Raw genomic sequence first — 11,926 nt, 5'->3', positions numbered from 1 at the left:
TGAAAATCTGGTCCCAAGAGGTCAAAAATTAAATGTAACTAACAATTTTGATACCACAAAAAACATTGATTGTGAGATCCTATCAGTTGAAGTGGTGCTAAACGACGTGATTACTATTTTTATTTTTCAAAATAATTTTAAAAAGAAACAATTTTATTAAAAACATAATGAAAGATATATTTTTAGAAATAATTTGTTTTATTATATAATTCATACTCATACAAAATATTCCTACATTTAATTAAATAGTTGAAATAAAACAGCAACTTAACCATATATACTCTCGGCCTATGTGGTCCAGTGGCTAACGTTCCGGAGGTCCCAGGTTCAAGTCCCGGTGGGGACAAAACACAAAAATTTCTTTGTGATCCCTGATTCAGTTAGGACATTGCTGGCTGATCCAACGACATTGGCGGCTCAGCAATAACCCTGGTTGATGAGGTTGGTCATCCACTTCACAACCTACATGATAGAAGAAGAACAAGTACCTATTTATGATTTTTGAACAGACTTAATATGGTAACATATTAGTAAGTAGGTAGAGAATAAACTTAACAATAACATTAAAATATACACAGGTTTTTATCTATTTAATGATTTAATAATATAAATTATAATAATTATAAAGTGATATAAACTCATAGTTTACCAACATCTATGAACAAAAAAAACCCCCGACAAAACAAAAGTACTCAATTATTATGAAAAAAGGTGAAAAAAACCCTATAAAAAGCAAAAAAAAACTTATCCCACATACCTATGCTTGCAAGCAAACTGAGCGTGTAACATTCCTATCACACTTAACAAACATTTCTGATGACCTTGAAGACCTGAACCGATTTCTACCAAACATAGCTAAGAACACTCTCGACTAATATAACTTACAAACAAAAAAAAACCATATTAAAATTGGATCATCCGTTTGGGAGCTACGATGCTACAGATAGACACATATACACAATTTTGCGTCGGGGGTTAATAAATAGAACTATATACATTGCAACAACACACCTAACACAGCTTTTATGTTCACTAGATATTAATGCTTTTGAGGTGAGCTCATCCTGCAAACAATGCATACATGGGCATCCATCAGGCATCTGAAAGCAAACATGAATGTTTTTAATAGTATATTGCACAATATGCCCGATTGTATCAATATTATTTAATGTGTAGGAATGGAACTGAAACATTGCCAACAATAAATTAAAATTAGAACAATGTTTTAATCATAATTAAGGATTGCCTTATAACATTTATGATTGAAACACAATATTTTTCATGTACAACATAAAATACTTAATACTTTAATACCTATCTCGGAGATTGTTTTTCTATATAATACCACTCTTCACTTCTTTCCATAAGCCCATGGCCTGTGATTTTATCTTCGTGACTGCTTTCCCAAAGATATTCCACAACTTATACAGACATAATTGTTTCCAACTGTCCGATTGGAACATTCTTCAGGAAACTTGTTATTGTTGCTTACATCTCTTAGTATGAGTATGAGTTAGTATGACAAAGTCGATCAGCATTCACACCTATAAATAAATAACTATATAATAACAGTGTCATATATAATAACAATGTCATTTGATTGTATGTTACTTACATTGCAATTTATCAACGAACATTATCCACAAACTTTTTATCATATCAGCTCTATCCAAAACACACAATGGCTCTGGAAGTTTTTACAGTAGAATGTCGACGCTCTCGCACGGTGAACTTGTAAGCTACAAATTCTAACAAAGTAGCACAGGAAATTATCAAGAGAACTTCTCGGCAACGAGACCACAGAACGAGACCATAAGACCATTTTGTTTTGTTTAGTTTTTTTTTTGGTTATTTTGTACATAGGACAGGCAAAGGAAACATAACCCATACAGCCAAATACTATACTAGGTACGTTAAATTCGTTAAAAACAATAAACGTATTTTCATATTTTCAAATCGGTAAGCAATGGAATCCACAGGTTACGCAAATTATGTGTTATTATGTCATAATTATAGCCTCATCTTTTTTTCTTTTTGGAAATTTTTGGCCTGGTTACATAGATCTTTAGGTTTGTGATACGAATTAACTCAAAAGTCCGCATAAATTTTCGAGTTATGAAGCGGCTTCTTGGCACGAAGTGAAAATAGATAGTACCACTTTGTTTATTGAATGTTTATTTATTATTTATATTTATATAGGCTTTTCGGCGGGAAACGGGAACGGGACAGTTGCTTTCTTCATTGAGTAATCTAAATAATTAATACGAAGTGGTGTTTTGTGGTTAATGATCGCATTAAGTTAGTCGGAAGACATTCGCGAGTGTTATTATATTGGAGTATTCAATAAACAAAGTGTATCTGCCTATTTTCGCTTCGTGCCGGGAAGCCGCTTCATGACTCAAAAGTTTATGCGGACTTTTGAGTTAATTCGTTTGGGGTTCGGAGTAGGAGTCTACTCCGAGGGTGGGGGCTTAGGTTTCATCATCATCACCTTTCATCATTTCATTAATCATCAAGAAAAAAAATACGTAAGACATGGCTGTATGGGCATAGTTCCCTTTGCCATACCCTTCGGGGAAAAACAAAACAAAAAAAAAATTATTATATTTATATATTTTTCCGATATGATAACACTTAAGTTAAGTGAATGTTTTTCGATTACTTCTTCATTTCGTATTAAATATAAATAGATTATTCAATGAAGAAAACAACTTTCCCGCCAAAAAACAATGGAAAAATTAATGAAAATACTCAATATTCACTGCTTTTAATAAATTGTACTGAAGTAACAAAAAGCAATTAGATTTTATATTGCTTATTTATTAATTCTATCGACATCTATGCGACCGAGTCAAGAAAAAAGTACCTCAATATTTTTCGATATTGGCTGTTTGAATCTGCGTTGCCAGAATTTCTTTGTCTCATGGAAAAAAAAGTAAACTCAGTACCCAAACCGTTGGCGCGAAAAAGTGACAAGCGTTTTTTCACTTGTATTTCAAGATTCCAAAGGTAAGTTGATTTTGTTATTGATAATTTAACAATTATTTATAAATATATTTAGGTATATAATCTTTAAAATCGTAAAATAGTTAGCCATATAAACATAATTATTATAATTGTAAGATCTTTAACTATCTGTACTGATTTTCTCTTTTTCACATAATGAAAGTGAAACATTAAAAGGTAAGTACGTACCTACTTAAAGCTATAATTCTTATTTTATTGTCTATTAGATAAACACAAATAGTACAGAAGTGGTTTGTTTACAGATGAAGCGTTCAAGCGTCGAAATTCCATCGTGCTCTACAATGCGTCGCCGTCGCGTCGACGACGAGCCTGCTGCAACCTGCATCGGTGCCGGTAAGTATTTAGATTTTAACGAGTTTAATTCCAGTTTACCAAACGATCGATTGATTTTATGATGATAAAACTTTACTTAATAACAGGCAATAGGTACCTACTTACTTAAATCAATTGTATTGCCCCTACTTATGCTGTGTGACTAGAATAGGCGATAGTTAATTACTATTAATATTTTTTTAGATTATGTAAGTATGTTGGTAGGTATATGAAATAAGTTAATTAACCTATGATAAATTTAGATGAGATCATAACACTATAGATAATAATAATAAGATTGAATCCTTTTTGAATTATAACAATCCGAGTGTGATTCTGGTTTGACAGCAACCCATGTTGTAGCACAACAGTAACTTCACTCATTAGATGACCTGTAATAAGTAGGTCTGTAAAAAATTACCTATAGTACACACAAAAGTTAACCTATGACCGTAGTATTATTACTTATTCTATGCTATACTAATACCAGTCACTCTCTTAATATTCTGTGTGAAAAGTTAAACCTTCCTCTAAAATCGTGAAAAAGCCAACTAAATAATTATGTCTGTTTTATGTGTAGAAGAAGTAGCGTATTTTATCAAAAATTACAAGTTACTACAGATGGTTAAATACAACTATAACCAATCTTATAATAATATTATAAGATATTAACTGTCTAACTAAAAATTATAGAAATAAGTAGTAAGTAGGTAACAAAATTATTATAAAGTTACCTACTTAATTATATAATACAGCTATTTATAATAACAAAATTATATCAAACAAGTTATTAAGTAAGTATATAGATATAGAGATATCGAAGCTTTGAAGTATTTTATCTGAAAAAAAAGTTTGAATGCTATAATAACATTTGTCTACAATAAACTTATTTAAATGACTGTTAAAGGGCTTATGTAGGTTTGTCTATATTTTGAATATGGTAAGGGATATGGTATATATCTTGATGACCATGTGGTGGGGACTGAAGGAAACTAATCTAATTCAACCGACTTCAAAAAAAAGGTTATCAATTTGACCCATATGTATATTGTAATGTGTGTTAAATTTTCCATATACATGCCTGTATGTTTGTCCATGCATTTCGTAAAAACTACAAATCGTATTGCAATGCTTTTTTATTAAGTATCGTCCAACATAGAAAAGAATGTAAGTTTCATCAAAATTGGTTTAGAAATTTCCAACTTATGGTTGAAAAACAGTTAAAAATTAGGAACTTTGTGTTTCGACTATACTAATAGAAGCTTAGAGCTTAAGTAAGTATGGATACTAATGGTTTGAGAGTAAATTAAAGAAAATTGGAAAACGGTCAAGAGTGTGTCGGACACTACATACATTAAACAAATTATAAGACATTTTATAATATTTCAGTGTTTTGGTAACGATGGTCACTGGCGTATTAATATTATTAGGGACACTCGAGTTTATACAAATAAAAAGTAATTTCAAAATTTAGATTCTAATGTATTCAACTAAATATTATTTCTTACTATTTATTTGACAGATTTTGAAGTCCGTTTTATTTTTTTTAATTACTTTTTGTGACAGCTATAAAGTAATAAGCAAAATAAAGTAACAACTTTATAATTATTTTGTTTATTACTTTACAGCTATCTAAAGATATAGAAAACGCCGAATACAATGAGTGTCTAAAAAATACCATACCTCCACAACCCTGATACAGTAAAAATATAATAAAGGTAGGCATATATACTATGTTATACTATATTTTATGTGTATATGTACCTAAGGTTCCGTCCACAGAAAATGTTAGTAAAGGAAAAATCTATGTATGTAAGTATGTATACGTATCATACGTAGATACACGTCTACCGCATAAGTACGAGCGAGACAGACCATTCTAACGTAGTATTATTCTTTATTTGATGCCTATAGCTTAAGTGAAGTTCAACTCGATCGTCTTATATCTAGATACTTGAATTTCGGCATCAGAATTTTCTTTTACTAACCTTTTCTGTGGACGGAACCTTCGGTGCGCGAGTCCAAATCGCACTTGCCTGGTTTTTTTTTTAAATTTTGACAAATATACGTACCTACTTCACCTGTATTAGTCTGAAATAATCTCACACTATGATGCAACAAGATCAAAAGAAGAACAAAAACTGTGGTATTACGTTTTCCTGTTATTTTATATTAAATTTTCGAAATATTCCGTCAATAGAGTGCTGCATTGCGTACATACATAATATCTCGCCTATTTTCCATTGGGGTAGGCAGAGAACAGACTGTATAATCCTTTATTTAAGTAAAGTGCAGTGTAATAAATCGACATGTCTTCTAAATATTTTATAACGAGGGTTTGCGTTGCGTTACATCAATTGAGTTGAATGTTTGTATACCGGTACGGCACCCTCTCGGTGTCATTGGTCTTAAAGTCATTTTATTAGGTACCTGAATTAAATATTTATGTTACAATGATGTAATTTTCAATTGCTTAATATTTTATTAAAACTGTCAAAAGGTTACTAATGAGAACGTTGAGGAGTATGAGTGGGATAACTTTGAATGATAAAATAGTGTGTTAAGGGACTGTTGTAAAAGAAAATGTAGTGAAGAGAATTGACAAAAGGACGCTTAGATAGGTTGGACAAGGCCAAGATTTATTATACGGATGTAAGTGGTAAAATCCGAAGTGGATGGCCTAGGTGGTACATACCTCGATTAATTTCAGGATGTTTAAAGAAAAGCCACGGTCAAGAGTACTGGGAACCGGCGAGCATGCATAAATGAGTGTACTTTGATAAGAGTGGTAGAAGCGAAAGTGATGTGTCAGGATCGTAGTAAGTGGAATTGCGTGGCCGATCCCAACGGAAAATAGGCGTAATCTTAAGTATGTGTTTTTTCGAGAAAGTTGCTTAGCCATTTTCTATATTGTAAAGTCGGCGCCTCGTATTTTTTTTTCACTTCAGCCACAGCTACGATGGCAATGTTGTCGACTTAATTCATCGTCCTTTGATGTTCAACCACAATGTGTGCTCTACATGACCGTCGCGACTGAAATGATTATCGGCGGCGGCTTTGTGCGGCACGAACTGGCGGCACTGTGTGAAAGTGCTTAAACGAATGCCATTTTAACTACTTATTAAAAAAATCACCTACCTAGGTTTATTGATCCGACTGAAATTTTATATATATGCGTAGTTTTTTTTATATTAGGTAGGTAACTTAATTCTCATATAATAATTATTGCATTCCCTATAATAATATCGGTGAATAATTGTTTTATTAAAAAATAGATTGTTGGAGAATGATAATATTGATAATTGATATTTTAATTTAAGTACTTATGTAGGGTAAACTGCCTAATTATTAGAACCTTAAATGATTGGTACGGTCTAATCATTTTTCGGCACCGAATATATCAAAATGCTAGGAATATATCAAAATGTTCTTATTTTTTTTTTCTTAATAGTCAGTAGGGGTGTCAATAATATGGTGTATTACCTTATCTATTAAATAAATTAATATCTAAAATTTACTGAATCCTTAGGTCTAACACACCAAGGCTCCGATATGTATGAAGGTAATAATTCGCAATGTACGGTTATCTCAGCATGCGCTTCAATTTATTCAGTGTTCCATAATCGCGCATCTTTCACTACTGCCGAAATTGATGAAATTTTAAGAATGGGGGATACACTTTACATGCAGTTAAAATATCTACTTCAGAGGGGTGTCAGTTATTTTATGCCAGATGAATTACCCAATGAGCTTCGCGTCGGGAATAACGTCGCACATATAGTTAGTATGGAGGACAACTGGATCATTTCTAATACATATCCTACAACTCCCGCGAATAAAGACATAGGTTTATTAACGTTAAAGAATATACTGGACAATAGAGTGTTTTTTAATACTAATGACTATACTGTCGATTCGCAATTCGCTTATAATGTGAACAACTCGAATCACAACGACAGTACCGATAGCATATTGTTTACGGGTCAGGGTTATACTTTTAGTTTTTGGCGGTTTAATGGTGAATATTATTTCTTTAACAGCCATGCAGTTAACAGCAACAACATTAATATAGGAACGGGTAAGCCAGAAGATGGTCCTTACGTAGCACGTTTATTTAAATGTAATTCAACCGAAGCGCTAGCCAAACTTTTGCTCGCGAATGAAGTTTACGACGGATCCGAATACTCATTAACCCGATTAAGAGTATTAAATGACGACCTTATATGGCAAAACGAAGCGCAGGTTAGTTCCGAAACGTCACAATCCATTTTAGTAGATTTAATATCATCACCATTACTGAATGAGAATCAAACTTTAGATTCGATTTTGATGAACTATCAATCAACCCTGGCCCCGCTTAAAACCTCTGTGCAAAATTTTGATATTAGTAAATTGGAAGTTGATTCAAATCCGGTAGCTGTATATAACACTACAAGTGATATAAAACTGACAATTTTAAAACCAGTTGTCCTATTAGAAAGAATCAGTAATCAAGACGAAAGCCAATGCGTTAAAAATAAAGGTGGCCGACCCAAAAAACAGAAACGCGGACCGAAACCAAGTAAAGAAAACGCGCATCGCGAAGCTGTCAGGAAATACACAACGAAAAACCCCGCTGTTAATCGCAAGGCAGTTCAACAGTATAGTGAACGCAATCCAGATATTCACCGCGAGGCCGTTCAACGGTACAACGAACGCAATCCAGACATTAACCGCGAGGCCGTTCAACGTTATAACGAGAACAACCCAGACGTTCATCGCGCGGCCGTTCAACGTTATAACGAGAACAACCCAGACGTTCATCGCGCGGCCGTTCAACGTTATAACGAGAACAACCCAGACGTTCATCGCGCGGCCGTTCAACGTTATAACGAGAACAACCCAGACGTTCATCGCGCGGCCGTTCAACGTTATAACGAGAACAACCCAGACGTTCATCGCGCGGCCGTTCAACGTTATAACGAGAACAACCCAGACGTTCATCGCGCGGCCGTTCAACGTTATAACGAGAACAACCCAGACATTCATCGCGCGGCCGTTCAACGTTATTACGAGCTCCACCCCGAAATTAACAAAAAAGCAGCACAAAGATATACAGAAAATTGTCGTAACATAGAAACACCGCTGAGATATTCAAAAAATTTAATAGGTGAAAAACAGGGGCATGAACTCAGTACTATTCGATTATATAATTTAAAAAATACGTCGCTTTTGTCTGAGCTAACATATAGATGTCCAAGATGTAATGCTCCATTGTTCGAAGAAGAGAAATCTCGTCGGCAATGGTGTTGTCATTCAGGAGAATATAACGTTCAGAATTTTCTCCCATTAAACGAAGAATTTTATTCAAATTCAGCTTTTTTAAATAGACCACGCGCTTACAATAATATTTTTGCATTTTCGGCATTAGGTGTTTCCCATGGTTACCATCATCCAGAAGGTATATCTTTTCTAAAAATTCAAGGACGTATTTACCACCGTATATTTGATTTGTCTTACAATGAAAGTCCTAATAATATTAATTTTTACATAAATGACAGTAGCGAAAGAGAGAGTTTAGCTGGCGAATTAAGTTTAGATAAAACGGTAGTTCGAATGATTACAGGGTTCATGCACACAGTTAATCCATACATAAAATGTTTTAGAAGGTTAAGTTTAGAGGTATCATCAGAAGCTTTCTTGAAGTTCGAAAGAACTACACGTACGACTCACGGTAACATCCTCGGAGATCAACCTATTGGTCAAGAAATTGCTGCAATTATTAGTACAGACCGCGAAGAATTTTCTCCACGCTGTATTGTAGTCAAAAAGATAGCAGACGGTAGGCCTCGAACAATAGATATAATGGATTCCTTATACGAGACTTTCCAGTATCCTCTCTTATATCCTCACGGAAATACTGGTTGGCATCCAGATATGAGAGATAATAAGGGCAATAAGCTTAATCAGGTTAAATATGTCCGTTGTTTACTTTTATCAGAATCGCGATTTAGCATATTTGGTCGGTTATCTGAAGAGTGGTTAGTCGATATGTTTTGTAGAGTTTTAGAAGAACGCTTGCGGTTTTTGAAAAATAGCCAAACAAAACAACAAAACAGGCTAAGAGTAGCTCCACTCCAAGAATTAATTAATGACGAGTTTATTTTAGGAGAAGGTGGAGTAGAACCTGGTAAAATTTATTTACCTAGCTCATTCACAGGGGGTCCACGATACATGAAAAAGAAATACCTGGATGCTATAGCAATGGTAAACAGGTTAGGTCCACCATCATATTTTTTAACTTTAACATGTAACCCCAACTGGCCTGAAATAAAAAATTCAACATTATCAGGTCGATCAAAAGACCCCCTTACTTGTGCTCGAGTTTTCAACTTAAAACTCGGAGAGTTATTAAAAGATTTAAAATCGGGTAAATGGTTCGGAAAAATTGTTTATATAATGCATGTTATAGAGTTCCAAAAAAGAGGACTACCACATGCGCATATTGCTTTTAGAGTGGAAGGTGGTGGACCAGTAGAAAGTCTGGATATTGATAAGTTTGTTCGAGCTACCATACCCGATCCAGCACAAACTTTATTATACAAAGTTGTCATGGATCACATGATACACGGTCCATGCGGCCCTCCTTACCGAACTAATTTGCCGTGTTGGAATAGTGAGAAAAAAAACTGTTTAAAATATTTTCCAAAAAAAGAAACACCAGTCACCTTCAGTGACGATAGAGGTTTTATACATTTACGTCGCAATAGTAAAAATCAGGCGATTATTAAATATCGCGGCAGAGACGTAATAGTTAATGATTTGTGGGTCGTTCCTTATAATCCTGCTCTTCTCCTAAAATATGATGCTCACATAAATTTAGAAGTGTCCACACAGCGTGCTATAATTAAGTATTTATTTAAATATATGACAAAAGGACCTGATGAAGCCCGTATTGCCGTTGTTGATGAAGAACATCGTGAGGATGAAATCGAACAATATGTCACTAAGCGATATATTAGTTCTAGCGAAGCAGCGTGGCGTGTTCTCGAATTTGATATTGTAGCTAGGAACCCTACGGTAAAAATGTTAACAGTACATTTGCCCGATCAAAATTCGGTATTTTTTAAGCCTGGCCACGCGAACGAGGCAGTTAATAATGCAGGTTCAGATCTTTTAGACTATTTCAGTAGGCCTTTAACTGAGGAGTTTGATCGGGTATCCTACTTAGACTTTTTTGAAAATTATAACATTCATGCGAAAGATCCATGTTTAAAGACAGTTCAGGCGGTGCAAATGCAAAACGGCAAATTTCTTACGCGGAGAATGCGGGGTGAGCTCGTCGCGCGTCTATTTTGGGTCGCGCCGAACAGAGGTGAACAGTTCTTTTTAAGACTTCTTTTAAGTGTTTACCCTTGTCGTAGTTTCGCGGATTTACTTCAAATTGGAGGTCCAAATTGCACAACTTTTCAAGAAGCTGCCAAATTCGTAGGACTTGCGGACGACGCAGTCGAATATGAACGGGCTATGGAAGAAGCTTCCACTTTTTTAACCGGACCACGACTTCGTAGCTTTTTTGTAACGCTGGCTGTTAATGGTGCCTCAGTGGCGTCACTGTGGAACACGTATAAACGTCAATTGGCCGAAGATTTCCTTTACAGGGTGCCAGATGACGAAGAAAACGCGTTTAACATGTGCCTCATTCAAATAGATAGAATGCTACGCAGACACGGAACTTCGTTAATAGAACAAGGTTTGCCGGAAGTAGTTTATAGGTCAACGGAGTTGGATAGGGAACGCACTGAATATGATTTAGATAGTTTGAAATCATACGTAGAAGAGTGGTTGCCACAGTTATCTCCCGATCAACGTGCCGTATTCGATTACGTGGAAAAGCTTTGCGTTGATAGTGTTTACCGAGAATCCAACAACTGTGCGATTTTTATCGATGGTCCCGCCGGCACCGGGAAAACGCTTTTATTGAAGGTCATAACTGCATACATCCGCGGTAACCTTAAAGGTATAGTTTTAACCTGTGCATCGTCTGCAATTGCTGCTCAAAATTACACAAACGGAATGACGGCTCATTCCTTGTTTAGATTTCCTTTACATCTATTAGATGATAGCGGATACTGGAACATCTCAAATGGTACTCAAAGAGCTGAATTGATTTATAATTCTAATCTCATTGTGTATGATGAGGCGCCGATGGCTCATAAATACCTTATAAATTTATTAAATAGATCATTACAGGATTTGATGAGGTCAGACAAAATTTTTGGTTCTAAAATAATTATTTTTGCAGGAGATTTTCGTCAAATTCCTCCTGTAGTCCCAGAAGCACGAACGAATTTTGATATATTAAACGCGTCACTAAAAACTTCACCTATTTGGAAACAATTGAAAAAATTTAGTTTGGTAACTTCACAGAGATGTAAGGATGACGCACAGTATGCAGAATTTCTTTTAAAACTGGGTTCAAATTTATTACCTACTCTTAGGTTAGAAACAAATAATAATGATTTGCAATTAGTCGAACTTGAATCCATTGATTATGTTACTGAATTAGAAGATTTAATTGATTTTGTATTCCCAGAAGTTACCCTTA

The 11,926-nt window shown here is 34.6% G+C and overlaps 1 long non-coding RNA gene across 1 annotated transcript; it reads right to left on the bottom strand.

The window, feature by feature from the left end:
- Positions 1-201: 201 nt before the first annotated feature.
- On the bottom strand, positions 202-1,842 carry LOC126381596 (uncharacterized). Its single transcript, XR_007568883.1, has 3 exons — positions 1,616-1,842; positions 1,315-1,544; positions 202-1,100 (listed from the first exon to the last, which is right to left on the bottom strand). It is a non-coding gene; the product is annotated as an uncharacterized LOC126381596 (long non-coding RNA).
- Positions 1,843-11,926: the final 10,084 nt, after the last annotated feature.

Source organism: Pectinophora gossypiella, unplaced genomic scaffold, assembly GCF_024362695.1.
Source record: "Pectinophora gossypiella unplaced genomic scaffold, ilPecGoss1.1 Pgos_65, whole genome shotgun sequence".
Lineage (NCBI taxonomy): Eukaryota > Metazoa > Arthropoda > Insecta > Lepidoptera > Gelechiidae > Pectinophora > Pectinophora gossypiella.
Note: the sequence above shows the minus strand (reverse complement) of the source record. Positions and strands in the feature narration are given on the sequence as shown.